This window comes from Nothobranchius furzeri, chromosome 10 (genome assembly GCF_043380555.1).
Source record: "Nothobranchius furzeri strain GRZ-AD chromosome 10, NfurGRZ-RIMD1, whole genome shotgun sequence".
NCBI lineage: Eukaryota > Metazoa > Chordata > Actinopteri > Cyprinodontiformes > Nothobranchiidae > Nothobranchius > Nothobranchius furzeri.
The window spans coordinates 30,680,245-30,695,262 of NC_091750.1; positions in this window are offsets into that span (position 1 = coordinate 30,680,245).

Consider the following 15,018-nt stretch of genomic DNA (forward strand, 5'->3'; position numbering starts at 1 on the left):
TGAAATACAATGGATCCATATGTGCTTTTTTTTAACCCTTTGTTATTTTTTTGTTTATGGTGTCGTTGTTCATGGATAGACAATACTCTGTATGGCTGGAATACCGTGTTATTATCTTTGATGGATAATTGTTTAGAAGCCAATGTTTATGTCATATTTGTGATAAAAATTCAATAAAATACTAGTGATAAAACAAAGATGGGTGCATCCATGAATGTTATGTAACAGTGTGATGTAGATCTGTCTGTCTTTTCTAATAAGAGTTTTGCCGTCTATTTAATATCAAAATCTAATGCAGGAGATAGGTGCATTACTATTTTCATGTTCAGCCTGCATGAAAAACTCAGAGTGACCGATTTAAATCAGAAATAATAAATTAAAAATGGGGTTTCAGTGTCCCACACCTTTAAATTTATCTTGAAATGTAAATATGAACAAAAAATGTTTTGAGTAATGTTACAATTTAGTTTAATTTTCATGCCTTATTTTGGCTTTCTGGCCCAAACGTGTTCCAGAGAGGTAAAGGTCAAGTCTGCACATTGGACACATGTAAACATCTAATTTAGGTTTAATTTAGTGTTTCTGTTTGCAGCGCTACATCCAACAGCAGCTTTGTTTTATTTGCTTGTTTACAGCTCAGCTCAGTGTTGGTGCACGATGGTTTAAAAGTGAAATGGTAACCAGGGGAAACTGGAAAATGCAGTGACCAGCAGGCGTCAACAATAGCAGCAGTAAAACTAACAATGAGAGCTGAGGCAACTGGAGGTTGCAGACGCCTTCTCGCTGAGAAAAAAGAAGATGGAAACATAGGCAGTAAATCAGACACAGGAAAGAAAACCTCTTCAATAGCAATATTTCAAATCAGTCACATGAACAATGTGAGGGTTTCAGCCCTCTGGCCTCTGGTAGACCTGGAGTTTCTTGTGTTGCTCTGAGGATGAGAATGGGTCAGCGTCTCAGCTTCAGTCCACTGAAAAGCATCAGATCCATCAATATCAGGGAATTCAGACATGTGAAGGGCTCTGGTCTTCCTGAATCCCTGCAGGGTCCAGTCTTCTATTTTATCTTTGGGAAAATTAGTTTAATGGCTTCAGGACAGCATTACATTACACAAAAAGAATGTGCTGACAGCGAAGTCATGCAGACGGATTTCACAGTCTTTAGGCAAAAACTATTAACTTTAATTAGATTTTAATGAAGTCCCCCACCAGAGCTGTATTCCTGGCAGAGCAGAGATAACTTTAAATAAGGACTTAAACCATCAGGAGGGAAAATACATTTACAGAAACTAGAATACATGAATTAAACGAATGAATACGAGGAGAAACTTCACAGTTTCAGTAACACAACAGCAATAACAGCAGATTTACTAAAGTCAATTTACATGAAAAGTCTAAAAACTCCTCGTGAAAATAAATCACATGTTTAAGATAAGTTAGAAGCAGAAAAAATGAATTGAACAAAAGATGAACAATGAGAGGAAATCCTCCAGCGGGTCACAGCCGACCGCTGAGTATGTAATTGTACAATGAACATGCTGCACCTGAATGCACCACGGGAGGTGTTTATTCAGCACAGTGCAGGGTGGCTGCATTCACTCAGAGGGAGGACAAGATGTACGGTGATTAATTTTTCCTTGGTTCAACCCAAATTGACCATCTGGAAGTCACAGTGTGTGAAGGAGTGAACCTCCTGACCCACTTCATTGTTCATCCTGTGGCCCTGCAGGGCCATATATCTCATACATGGGGGTCAAGGACTCTGTGGGACGAGTTCTAAAATAAAATGTTTTATTTTATTTTAATTACCTTAAAAGACTCAAAGTCTCTTTTTACACTTTATATTTATTTAATCAGGATCGTTGTCAAGTCGACGCCAGAAACAATGAAACACAACTTGAATATTAGAGGAACAACAAGGCTTTATTCAACCGGCATTCATACAAGTTATCAATCATGAACGAAACATTTCTCTTACCGTTGCTTATGGGTGGAGAGCTGAACACCCCAGTTAGAAAACGTAATCCATGAACCTCGTCAAATAGAATCCTTCAAACAGCTCTAACAGCTCTGAGCTCTGCTCTGCTCCTTATACATTCCCTGATGTGCGTGCAAAGCTGCACACCTCCACCAGGATTACCTTGATTACATCCTCATGATCACATTATGTTCGGCTCTCCTTGATTACATCCTCATGATAAGTGTGATTGACAAACAGTAGTGATCAATAACTTGTATAAAGCAATTATACAACAGATGACAAGTTCATTTTTATTACATTCCACTCTTGAACTTTTCATCTAATTTATGTAACATATCCATCACCATTTCCCCATCAAAACCAACGTCATTTATAACATACCTTGTAGTTCCACTTTAATTTTCATCGTAGTCTTTGCATTATTACCCAATTTATTTCTCTTCTTAATCGAATAACATACCAACAAATAATAAGATTACACAATGTTAGAATGCTGATTATAATTAATGCTGCAATCATAGGTGGAATTAGCACTTTATTAGCGGTACTCGACATGCCTGTAAATATATCCCACCAATGATGAGCGGAAGCCTGTTCAATCAATGTAGCAACATGTTTTATTTCCCCTTGTGTCACAAGAGTAGACACCATGAGCCTGGAAAGGTTGGACCTATGAGAGTCAATCAATTTTGCCACTTCAGTGGAACCATCCAATGCGCATTTGAATCGTTCCAGTGAGAGTGTCCAAGGGGAGTGTAAAACCTCCCATTGTATCTTAGTCAGCCGACTAGATACAGTGTAATTACTCAACCAATAGGTCACGTTATTCCATTCCCACATATGTATACCCTTGAGACAACCTGAAAAGGGAACTGAAGGTACCTGTGGGGAATTGGTCATTGTAGCCACGCATAAGGTGTTAGGACCCACCTGCCAAAACTGTTCCTCTGGGGGTGTGACCGTCCAATCACAGAGTACGACCCTTGAATCAGTGAAACATGGATTGCTATGTCCTTTTACCAATGGGCAGGCTAAACCCTTATCAGTCTCATCACAGTGTTTTACTTCATATGTTCGATTTGTTTTAACATCCCACCACTCTCCACTAACATGGAGATACCAAAACCCTTTAGTGGTTATCACCGGCAGTATCTGATATCTACACACAGTCATTACTGATGTCATATTATACTGATCCCAGTATCCAGTACACATAGATTTATTACAAATCGTCATTTCTGCATGTAGCTGTAGCCATAATGAACTACTGATGTTCCATAATGTTCGCCATGCATGATAGTTATTACTCATTACCTGTATTTGAAACCTATTTCTCTGTGTCTCAGCATGAATAGTCTGCAAGGAACAGACTGTCCGATTACCTATGTGTGACAAATTATGCAATGCATCATAAGTTTCATTCCAAAGCTTTAGATTCCATTTAAATACACTTTTCCACACATCACTTCCTTCTAGCTGACTAGATACAGTCGAAGGCATCCATCTTGCAGTCTTGGTGACAGCTTGTGCGGTGTATTCTCCAGTGTTGGACAGCATAGTTCGTGTTACCTCATTGTCTGCTGTGTTAGCCAGACCATACAAAGTTCCAGTTCCTCCTAGCACGGTGTCATACCATGCTCGCCTCCTCCTGTTGCAAGGCGGAATAGGAGGGAATTTCACAGTCCATCGCACATATTCGGCTACCCTTATTTGTCCCATTTGTTGACAAGTGTGAACCAGGGGAGCTACAGCTGTCTGCGTAGCTCTAGCTGTGTCGGGCAGCACCCAGAATATGTACAAATAGGCGCGTCCTCCTGTGATTACAGTTCCATTCCTGATCCGGAAATCGCGATCAACCTTCATACTCCAATTTGTGCCATTTTGTATGCAAGTACCATTCCCCTGATGGTATGCACAGATGCACGCTGCAGAATTAAAGGTTACTGTTGATCCTTGAACCAACACCCCCGGGCTGATCACCCTTCCTCGGATTTTAAGACATCCTCTGCACCGGTACATCTTACCGGTAGATGTTAGGTTTCCCAAGTAGCAAGCGTCATTTGCTCTGCATGTGAATGTGCCTTGAGTGCGGTTGGACATACTGCTAACCAATTCCAGATGGCCCATGACCCCTTCTTCCAACACTTGTCCTTCCGTGAGCCCCCAACAGAAATGTGCCCTCAGTGCGATGACAGCGAGGACATGGAGGACGATGACCAAACATCCGACACCACCAGGTCCGCGGAGCCCATCCATCGCCTCGACAAAGGTTCAATCCTTTTGTAGGGGAAGGGGACCCAGTCAACCACCGTCACTCAGACACCCGCCTATGGGATACATACAAAACTGCAGATAGAATGACAAGCATTAATTTTCTCTCCTGTAACATTTGTTTATCGGAATATTAATCCATTTTTCCTCTCCGGGGAACAATACACTTACCACAGCATCTTTTCCCTGTGCAATAATCTCTCCAGCTCTGGGAGGACCATTGAGCTGCTCCACCCACACTTTTGCCCCCGCAGTAAAGTCTGATGATTCAAACCCAGTTTCACCCCTCTGAGTGATAGTGGTAGGTTTAGTAATCTCTTCAACTTTGGACATTACACACCGTTTGATTACTAACTGAGCTATCTTGTCTCCTTTTTCCAGTACCAACGGTTCTTTACCTGTATGCTGACAATGTTCACAATCTTCTATGGCAGTTTTAATATCATCAATGATGAGATCTATTCCTCTGTCCCTCGCCCATTTCAATGTTCCCTGCACACCCCAATGTCCAGCAGTAACGTGAGCCCATTTGGCTAATCCAGGACTTGATTGTCTTACAGCCTGAATTTTCACTATCTTATCTACAGTCTGATTATGCAGGGATTCAGGATCATTGTTATTAGTATGAGCATCCACATGTAATACTGACACAGGAATATTTTGGCATTTCTCCCAAATGTCCTTCCATAGGTCAGCTCCCCAAACCTCTTTTGAATGTATCTTCCATTGTGTAGCATGCCAAGTTGGCATCCAAGTTAACATTCCTTGGGCTACTGACCAGGAGTCAGTATAAATACTTACTCCCTGCACCCCAGCTGCCATTATTACCATGTGTACTGCTTTCAACTCCGCCCATTGACTACTCTTTCCTGTCCCTGTGAGTTCCATAACTTGTTGTGTACCAGGGTTAAATGCCCCAGCCTTCCATTTCCTGGTTCCTGCCACATATTGACAGGAACCATCAGTGAACCAGGCTCGCTCCTGCTGCTCTGGGGTGAGTTCGCTCCATCTTACCCCCAGTTTCACAGGAGAATCCTGGATTGGTTTTACCTCAAAAGGCACTTCATCCATTTCTGGAATGTCTGCCACTTGCTCGTGGAGCATTGATACTCCTTTTTCTCCTGGTTTCATTCTCTCAGAAACATACCACTTCCATTTTATGATGCTAGCCTCTTGAGCTACCCCTATGCGGTGAGTTGTAGGATTGCTCATGACCCAAGTTAGAATGGGTATATGTGTTCTCATACTTCATGCCCCACAGTTTGGGCTTCTGTTTCCAACAAAGCCCAATAACATGCCAACAACTGTTTTTCAAATGGAGTATATCTCTGTCCTGCATCAGGCAATTTCCTAGACCAAAAACCCAAAGGTTTTCTGCACCTATCTTGTTTTTGCCACAAACTCCAGTTAGCATAATCATTTACTGCAGAAACCTGTAACTCCACTGGTCCTGACAACATCTTCCCCAAAGAAACAGCTTGTTGGATTGCCTCTTTAGCTAGTTCAAATGACTGTTGTTGATCAGGCCCCCATTCAAACTGCTCCTTCTTCCGAGTGCATCTGTACAGAGGCTGCAAGATCTGTCCTAAATGAGGTATGTGGTGTCTCCAGAACCCAAACAACCCAATATACCGCTGAGCATCTGTCTTATTCTGTGGTATTGGGAACCGTGCTATTTTCTCTTTAGCTTTAGTTGTTATTTCTCTTTCCCCTCTATTCCAGATAATTCCCAAGAACTTCACTGACTGTGCAGATCCCTGCACTTTCTCTGGATTTATCTCCCATCCATGATTCTTCATATGTGTTATCAGAAGTGGGAGCAATTGCTCAACCTCTTCTTTAGTGTTTCCCTGAATCATGATGTCATCAATGTAGTGTGATAGCAATATGCCTGATGGGATCTTTAAAGTCGACAGATTTTCAGCCACTATCCTATGACAGATTGTGGGTGAATGCACATACCCTTGTGGTAATCTGGTGAAGGTGTACTGTCTTCCTTCCCATGTAAAGGCAAACTGTTCCATCTTGTCCTCAGGGATAGGTATGGTAAAGAAAGCATTGGCCAAATCTATCACCGCATACCATGTACCAGAGTGATGCTGCACCCTTTCCACAATCGTGATAACATCCGGAACCGCAGACGTTAAAGGAGGAGTATGTTTATTCAGCGCTCTATAATCCACAGTCATTCTCCATGAACCATCTGATTTCTTCACTGGCCATAAGGGATTATTCCACCGTGTGGTGCATGTTTTCAAAACTCCTGCCTCCAGATATTCTTTAATAGTGTCCGTAATTTCTTTCTGACCCCCAGGCAACCGGTATTGTTTTTGTGATACCACCTGTGTTGCTTCAGGAATGGGAAAAGGTGTCATTTTGACCTTGCCTACCAAAATGGTGTGGATTCTGTTTATACCAAAACAAAATCGACCATGTTTCAGATGAAGAGTCATTCCGGCCAATATATCCATTCCAATAATCCATTCCTTTGCAGGAGCCACTACTACACTGTAATTTCTAATAGGTTGATTTCCTATTTTTAAGGGCAAAGTTACTCCCTTTCCTACTAACATCTGCCCCCCAAGTCCAGTCAAAGGTACAATGTTTCCCTTTATTTTATCAGGATTGCCATGAATTACAGAGGCCTCCGCCCCAGTGTCAACCAATGCCATTACTGTCTGTACTGATTTTTTCCAATAAATCTGTAATTCCACATGTGGTCTGATATCATTTACTGACCATCCTGAGGCACTGGCAACAACCCGAGCTTGACCTTCATCCTATTCATCATCATGTTCCCTTCGGTGCTGTTTTTTCTTTCTACGCTTCACTGCCGCCACCTGATAACACTCATCTGAACTCTCCTCCTCTGAAGATTCCTTGGGAGGGGCGGAAGGTTCAGCAGGCTTCGACGCCACCTCCCTGATCACATTCTGCAACATTCCAACCAATTCTGACACAGACATCCTGTCGTCCTTTTCAGGACAATGTCTGAACTGACAATGGACCTTCAGTCCCATTTGGCTGCATTTCTCCATCAATGCATTAGTGGGCAATCCATCAATCTCCTCAAACGGCACTCCCGCTTGTCGCAGTGCCCTCCACAGATCTGTTCTAGAGGGGCCCATTGCCCCCCCTTTACGACCCCTTGAATGTGGATCAATCCTGGGTTTATTTTCAGTTCTAGCTCCCTCTCTCCTCGTCTCAGACCAATCACCCAGCGTGGTGAGTTCGCCAAGACGATCTTTTATCGCGGCAAAAGTCTGGTCTGCCGCGCCAAACAACAAGCTGGTCACCATGGGTTTATAATGTGGTGGGGCATGTCTGATGAGGTGATCTCTAGTTGCCTTAGAGATGTTACAGTCCACCACTCCAGCTCCCCCGTTTCGAGCCACTTGCTCTCTAATAGTGAGTCTGGTGAGCCGCTGAATGGCATCTCTCACTGTCTGCCATTGCCCTTTAATCTCAGACCAGTCCGCCGTGGTAGGATAGATTACATGACATGCCAGAGCATATGCATCCCCCACATTGAAATCTTCATCAGCTGGCAATGCCCGGACTGTAGCCCTGTATTCAGCATTTATCTGTGCATCAGTACTTAATCCTGAAAATCTCATGGCATCACCGGCATCTATGGCTATATCACACGCGCCATCCTCCATAAGGCGATTAAGCCAGGAGTCAGTTGGTTCGCCTGGGCGCTGTTTCAGCTTCCCATTCATGTGATTTAACTCATCTTGTGAATAATCCTCTAGCGTTGTTAGCAGCCTAGGGGCGGGTTGTGGCTGCTGTTGTAACATCCTTCTTATATTACCCGCCTCATCGAGTTCCGGCCGTCCCTGATCATCCACCATATCTACCAGTATTGGTGGAATAATTTGCTGTTCTCGCCGACGCCTAGTAATAGGTCTTTGTTCTGACATCTTTATCCTCTGTAATGATGGATACAAGGGCTGAGGTGGTGGGTCAGGTTTAATCACCCACTCCTCCTCCTCATCATCCCCCCAAAGATCCCCGTTCCATTTCTGCGGGTCCCAATCTTCACCAACATTCTTTACAAACGCCCGGATCTGAGCAGGACCTGTTCTACGAGGTCGCTTCTTTTCCTTCCTTTGCGCTCGAGACACAAAAGTCAGCGTTTTATCCAAAACATTCTGAGCATGCTTTAGCTCTTTCCCCATCACACACACTCTCTGCTCAAACTCTGAGCATGATTTCTCAACTTCTTCAGCATGGATTTTCTCCTGCGCCGCTCGCTCTCTACAACTGCTCAATTCTAACTCCTGTTTTTTCCATGCTTCTGCAAAAAGCCACATCATATCTCTCACTCCTGCCAGCGGCGCTTTTTTTTTAACTTCTATCCGCGTCAAACGGTCCAGCACCACGGCGGGGCTGACCACTCCATTTAACTCTCCCCACGGCCCAGGGCGTCCACCGCGCTGCCTTAACATATCACCAATGGATCGGAACTCCTCCGTTTCCCAGCCGGGAATCGGCACGGGAATCGGCGTTCCCTCCCCAGAAGCACTCGGCTCCTTTTTGCTTCTCCAAAAACACTTCATTGTTGCTGGAATAGCTTGACTGATCCTGTTCGTGACGCCAAAAATGTTCTAAAATAAAATGTTTTATTTTATTTTAATTACCTTAAAAGACTCAAAGTCTCTTTTTACACTTTATATTTATTTAATCAGGATCGTTGTCAAGTCGACGCCAGAAACAATGAAACACAACTTGAATATTAGAGGAACAACAAGGCTTTATTCAACCGGCATTCATACAAGTTATCAATCATGAACGAAACATTTCTCTTACCGTTGCTTATGGGTGGAGAGCTGAACACCCCAGTTAGAAAACGTAATCCATGAACCTCGTCAAATAGAATCCTTCAAACAGCTCTAACAGCTCTGAGCTCTGCTCTGCTCCTTATACATTCCCTGATGTGCGTGCAAAGCTGCACACCTCCACCAGGATTACCTTGATTACATCCTCATGATCACATTATGTTCGGCTCTCCTTGATTACATCCTCATGATAAGTGTGATTGACAAACAGTAGTGATCAATAACTTGTATAAAGCAATTATACAACAGATGACAAGTTCATTTTTATTACAGACGAGAATGTGTGTGATGGTGTGAACTTCACACGCTGGCAGGTGTCAAAAAAAAGATGTGATGAGAAAGAATGATCAGCTACAATATCTTCAGGGTGGGGTGGGCGATGGTGGCACATGATTACCCTGTAATCTAAAGTTTGCAGGTTCGAGCACCGCTCAGTCTGTTGCTTTTGTTGGTTCCTTGGGCAAGACACAACCCACCTTACCTGCTGGTGGTGGTCGGTGGGACCAGTGGCGCTTGTGTACGGCAGACTTGCCTCTGTCAGCGTGCCCCAGGGCAGCTGTGTCTACAGTGTAGCTCACCACCAGGATGTGAATGGGTGAATGACTGATTGTGTTGTAAAGCACCCTGGGGGTAGGGGTGGGAGGGAGGAGGTGTGTGTGTGTGTGTGTGGGGGGGGGGGTGGGGGGGGTGGGGGGGTTCTAAGACTCTAGAAGGTGCTATATCAAACACAGGTCGTTTACCATTTCAGTGAATTTGGAATTTATTCTTTAAGTATGAAAAGAGAGGTAGAAGAAGAAATAGTTCCATAAGATGATCCCACCCACCAACCAAGGCATACCTGATTACCATAATTCCTCTAAAAGTAATTGTATCCAATTTTTTTCTCGTGTGATGTGTTAAGAGCGCTCTTGTCTACCCAAAAGCATGTCAGGACCACTCAAATCATGATTTGGGGATATTAAACATGTTAGATTGTCTTGGTCTGATGTCGAGGACAAACAAGCTGCTGCCTGTTGAATGGGACGTGTAACCAGTCAGAAAGTGAAGTGACAGAAACATGCAGCAGGGACCTCCTCTGCAATGTTTGCTTATCTAAAGGGTCATTTTAGCACATACTGGCTCAAGGAAATTATTTAAAAATATGAAAAAGTTGCATAGTGTGGCTTTAAAGGCATTAAGCTAAAATTTGCAGTCCTAAGAGCTGCATGTTATTTCCAGCAACTACTCCCAACTTTTTAAAAATTGCATAAGATTTTTTAATATAGAGCTTCGGACATCACGTGACTCTCAGAGAGTAAACGCCATGTTGGCAGGCAACAAAGGTAAACAAAATGAACGGGATCGGCTTGGATTTTACTTCGTCTGAGTTTACTTCACACTTTAAAACTGAAGAAATCGTTTTATATAGTCAGAAATTAAATAGACTAGCCCTTACCGTGCCCCTGGGATACTTTTTAAAAACACCAGAAGCTGTCGGAGTGGACTTCTTACTGGACCTGGCCAGGGACGCTACTGCCCCCGTAACCCGACTCCGGATAAGCGGATGAAAATGGATGGATGGATGGACAAATAACAGATTTACATGTAAGTAGTTTAAATAGAGTGCTGTGCTGTTTGAATGTATAAACTGAACGCCAAGAGAAATCACTAGTCTGATTTTTTTTCCGTTAATAAAATAAAAATGTCAGGCAGGAGCGTCTCAGGATCTGTCTGAGATCTGTCTCGGTGAGACAGATAACAGCAATCCAAAGTGCTTTTTATGTGTGATCTGACAATTGATCAACCATTGCTTACAAATTAAATACAGCTTAGCCGGTTAATTGCTGTGATCATAAAACACGTAAACGGCAGCACGCAGAACTCACGAGGCAACGTTTTACGTGATGTTTACTTGTTGCTATGAGTAATAAGACAGAAAAAGCCACGCCAAAATAAGTTTAGGAAGCCCACTAAGAATCATAATAAAAGCATTTAAAATAAATAACATACACAGTTGAGGAAACGTTGGTTTAAGTACCTGATATGAAGCGGTCGCTGCATAAGTGAAAACCTTTACTCTCGGGGTCCCACAGTTTCATTTTAGTCCGGTCACTAGCGCGTTTTATTACAATGATCCAACGTTTGCGGCGCTCCGGATCTTGGGGAATCCTGTAGATGGCTCATTCCTTATGTCGTCCGCATCTGTTCTGCATCCTGGGGCACAACAGGAATCTATCATATTTCCCGTTTGATTGAGTTTTCTGACAATAACAAATAGTCCAGCTGCGGGCTTCTGCCTGCCAATATGGCGCCGTTTCGATCTGAATTGTTGCATGCCGGGAGAAGTGACGTCAACTCCCGGAACTCTATTGTACAAGATCAAAACAACATTATTTTACATCAACATTCAACCAAAATGCCACCTTTTCTCAAATTTTCCAGTTGAAATATTGACATAGAATTAAGTGAGTAGTTTTACAGATTGTTGCGTAAATAATGTTGCAATACTCGCTCATCAATCACCGCTGTTATCCTGCAGGATAAAACTTTGCTGGAACATCCCTATATGACCTCAGTGACCTATGTGAGGAAACAGATATGTCTTGTCTTATTCTAAAATCTCTTCAAGTGTGAGCTTTCTCTGCAAGGATGCAAAACCAACCAGCTTGAGAAACTCAATATTCCAGACTAGTAAATAATGTTTAAGTGCAAACTGTGTGTAGTGTGTGCTGGTATTTTCTATATGTGTGTGTTACCACTGATTGTAAATCAAACTGTCCCTCAGTGGTCATAAAGGTACCTCAACAAGGCATGGAGGGGTCATCACCCTGATCAGGGCTGTGCTGATTTACAGGGTTTCTTCTATCTAAGGTAAGTGAACCCAAAACATGCCAGCAAAGTGTCTCTAACATCCTAACTGTTGACTCTGCACAGATGGAAGGAAGAAAAATGGGAACTTGCTTTAAGGTTGTGTAATAAAGATCCTTGGAAAATAACTATAACTATCTGCACAGTTTTACAGTCCAGAGGTGCACAGAAGTAATTTACAATACGGTTTGAAAAGCCTTTCTTATATTTTGTTTGTTTATTGACTTGCCAGGTCTTCCTTAGAGAAAATTACACAAACTGATGTCCTGATTAAAAAACTGTCTGTACAAAGTTGTGGTTTTAGGAGATTTTTTGTTTTGTGCTTGGCCCAAACCAACAGCTGTAACAGAACTTTTGCTTAATCTGCTGGAGGTTTTGTTGATTTTATGAACAGACAGTACCAGAGTCACACAACAGCTGCAGATCTGCACAGAGGTACAGGTGGGTGGATAATGTTTGGTCTGTGGACGTTTGAGCACATTTGCATGATCCCCAACTATAGAAAACTCAGTAAAAGTTGATGACTCAGTCTAGTCGACAAAATGAATTTTCTCCAGAATCAGGTGATTCTGTGAATGTTTTAAACAGACTGTCAAAATAATTTATTGGGATTTATTTCCCAACGCCGCTCAACTCCTCTGGTCTCCCGCTCTCCACCTCTCACCTGTCCTGGATTACTCCTTGCCTGCTACTCCTCTCCACCAGACCATCTCCAGCTCAGACCTGACTTGCCTCCCTCTCCAGCTCAGACCCACACTTCGTACAGTAAGACTCCACCACCATTACTCCACAGTGTTTTCTTGGTACTCAGTTTTCATTTTTGCTATCTTCTGTTTTAGAATCAGAACACCCCCCTGGCCCAGTTTGGATCAGCGCTTTTCGTTTTCATTAATTTTCTTTATAATAAAAACATTATATTTTGCTCACCTCTCTCCTCGTGATTCTTTCATGTGGGTTAGAAAACTTCAGCCCAACAGGACAATTTCTGTGTGTGGAATTTGTCTTGATGCAAACGCTTAACAAAAATGCAGACTTGTAAAAATCTAACAATATTGCAATAATAAATTTGAATGGTAAATCAATCCATAAGCTTGCTGCTTTTTATTTATTATTTTTTTTTACACATATCCATTTAAATTAGCTTCCTCACCAAAGATGAATCCATCCTGGCTATCTTCTAGCATATAGTTTGCTGAATGAATAAAAACATTTTTCCTCTAAGTTCAATTTGAGTGATTTGCTTCACAGCAACAACCTGCAACATATTTATGAAGAAATGCATGAAAGAGAATTGTCTATAAAAGTAATGATTTCTGAGATGTACATCACTTACAAGTTATGACTTCAGTCGAACAAAGAGAGGCTTTGAGCTGAAGAAGCCACTTGGCAGCACACAGTCTGCTCCAAAATGCTGTTTGATGGTTCAAGTGGTGGTACGGGCGAGTGCCAAGCCAGTCTACTTTTTTGTGGTTGCCATAGAAACCACAGTATTAAAAACCCAGAAAAAAGCAGAATGCGTACGATCAGCTCTGCAGAGTGGGGGGAAGTCCTGCCAAGGTTCCTCCCAAACAACTGCGTTGAAGTAAAAATGATCTTTTTCCCTTCAAACTCTGCAGGCCACGAAGCTCTGCTGCTCAGATTTCCTCATTTAACAAGTGGATGTAATCATGTTCCTGTGTGATTAAATATGCATGTTTAATTTGTGCCTGAGCTCATATTTCAGGAGGTGAAGGAGTTGCTGTCATGGGACTTAATTTACAAACGATGAAGGGAAGAGATGTGAAACACATCACAGCCCGAGCGGCAGCTGTGGTTCCTATGGAAACTTTATTTTGTTTAATCATTCACACCATACTGATAGTCGTGCAACAGGAGGACTGTGCATCAAGCCAATTGGTTAATGGCCCTGTTTGGATTTGGAGAGTTTCAGCAGAGTTTTTTGGTCTTTAGTTTCACATTTATTCTTCTGATCATCAGGCTTGCCCAATTTGACAAAATTTCAGAATTTTACATAAAACTTGAATAACTGCAGTAAGGAAAGAGTGTGAAAAACTATTTTAAATAAAACACAATGTTCTGCAAGAAGTTTCTCTTTCATTTGGAATGAAATCTTTCCAAGGTTGTTTTGCAAACTGAAACATGCTTTTAAATTAGTTGCTGCAGGAGTACAGCCAAACTCCTTTAAATGAGTATTTTTGGAATGATGTGAAATACAGATTTAGTTTCAAGTTGCATAAACCATCAAGCATCCATGTTTACCCGTGGGCAACCTGCAGCCAGTACGTTTAGAAATGAATCCATGCATCATAGAGGTACAGGTCTTGAGGGAACTTTAACAACAATCCAGGCAAAGATAAACCCAACGTTCCTAAATAATGCAACTGTAGATTAAAAACCAATGTGTGATTTGCCTCTCAGACTTATCAATCATGTTTGGAGAATCATGAAACAAAAGATATAAAAAGCTAGCAAGCAGCTAAAAATAAAACAAAAACTTTAGAAGATATTTCACTTGTCATAAAACAAAAAAAAAAGGTCTTCCCAGATCTAAAACGGTTGCAAAATGTTGCTAAAAGATGTGGTGATGCAACCCGGTGGAAAACAAGTCCATAAACACAGACTACTGCCAAATATTTACGAATAATACAAACATAAGAGTAGAAGTAAAAGTGTGCAGATATCCTGCTCTGTAAAGTCTGAACTTGTCAGAAAGTTTCGAGTCAGACCCACATCTGCCCGGTGTTTGTTCAGCCTCTTTACTTCAGAATCACCTCATTTCTGTGAGCTACTTCCTCTCTTATAATCACTCTGTCCCACATGGAGGCTCTTCGCATCTGCTCTCCTCTTTCATATCCACTCTGTGACAAAAAAAGGGTTGTGTGTTTGAAACCTACTCAACCATAGAAACCCCCCTCCGCCTGCCTGCAGCTGCAGGAGTCGCTCTCAGGCTGGGAGAGAAGGTGTGCACAGATAAGAGGTCTTTATCAGGGTGGGGGGGTCTGTGTAAGTTTAAGGTGAAGGTTTGACATGGTGGCTCGTCTAACTTGCAGTGGCTGCTCCCTCCCTCCTCCTGATGTGA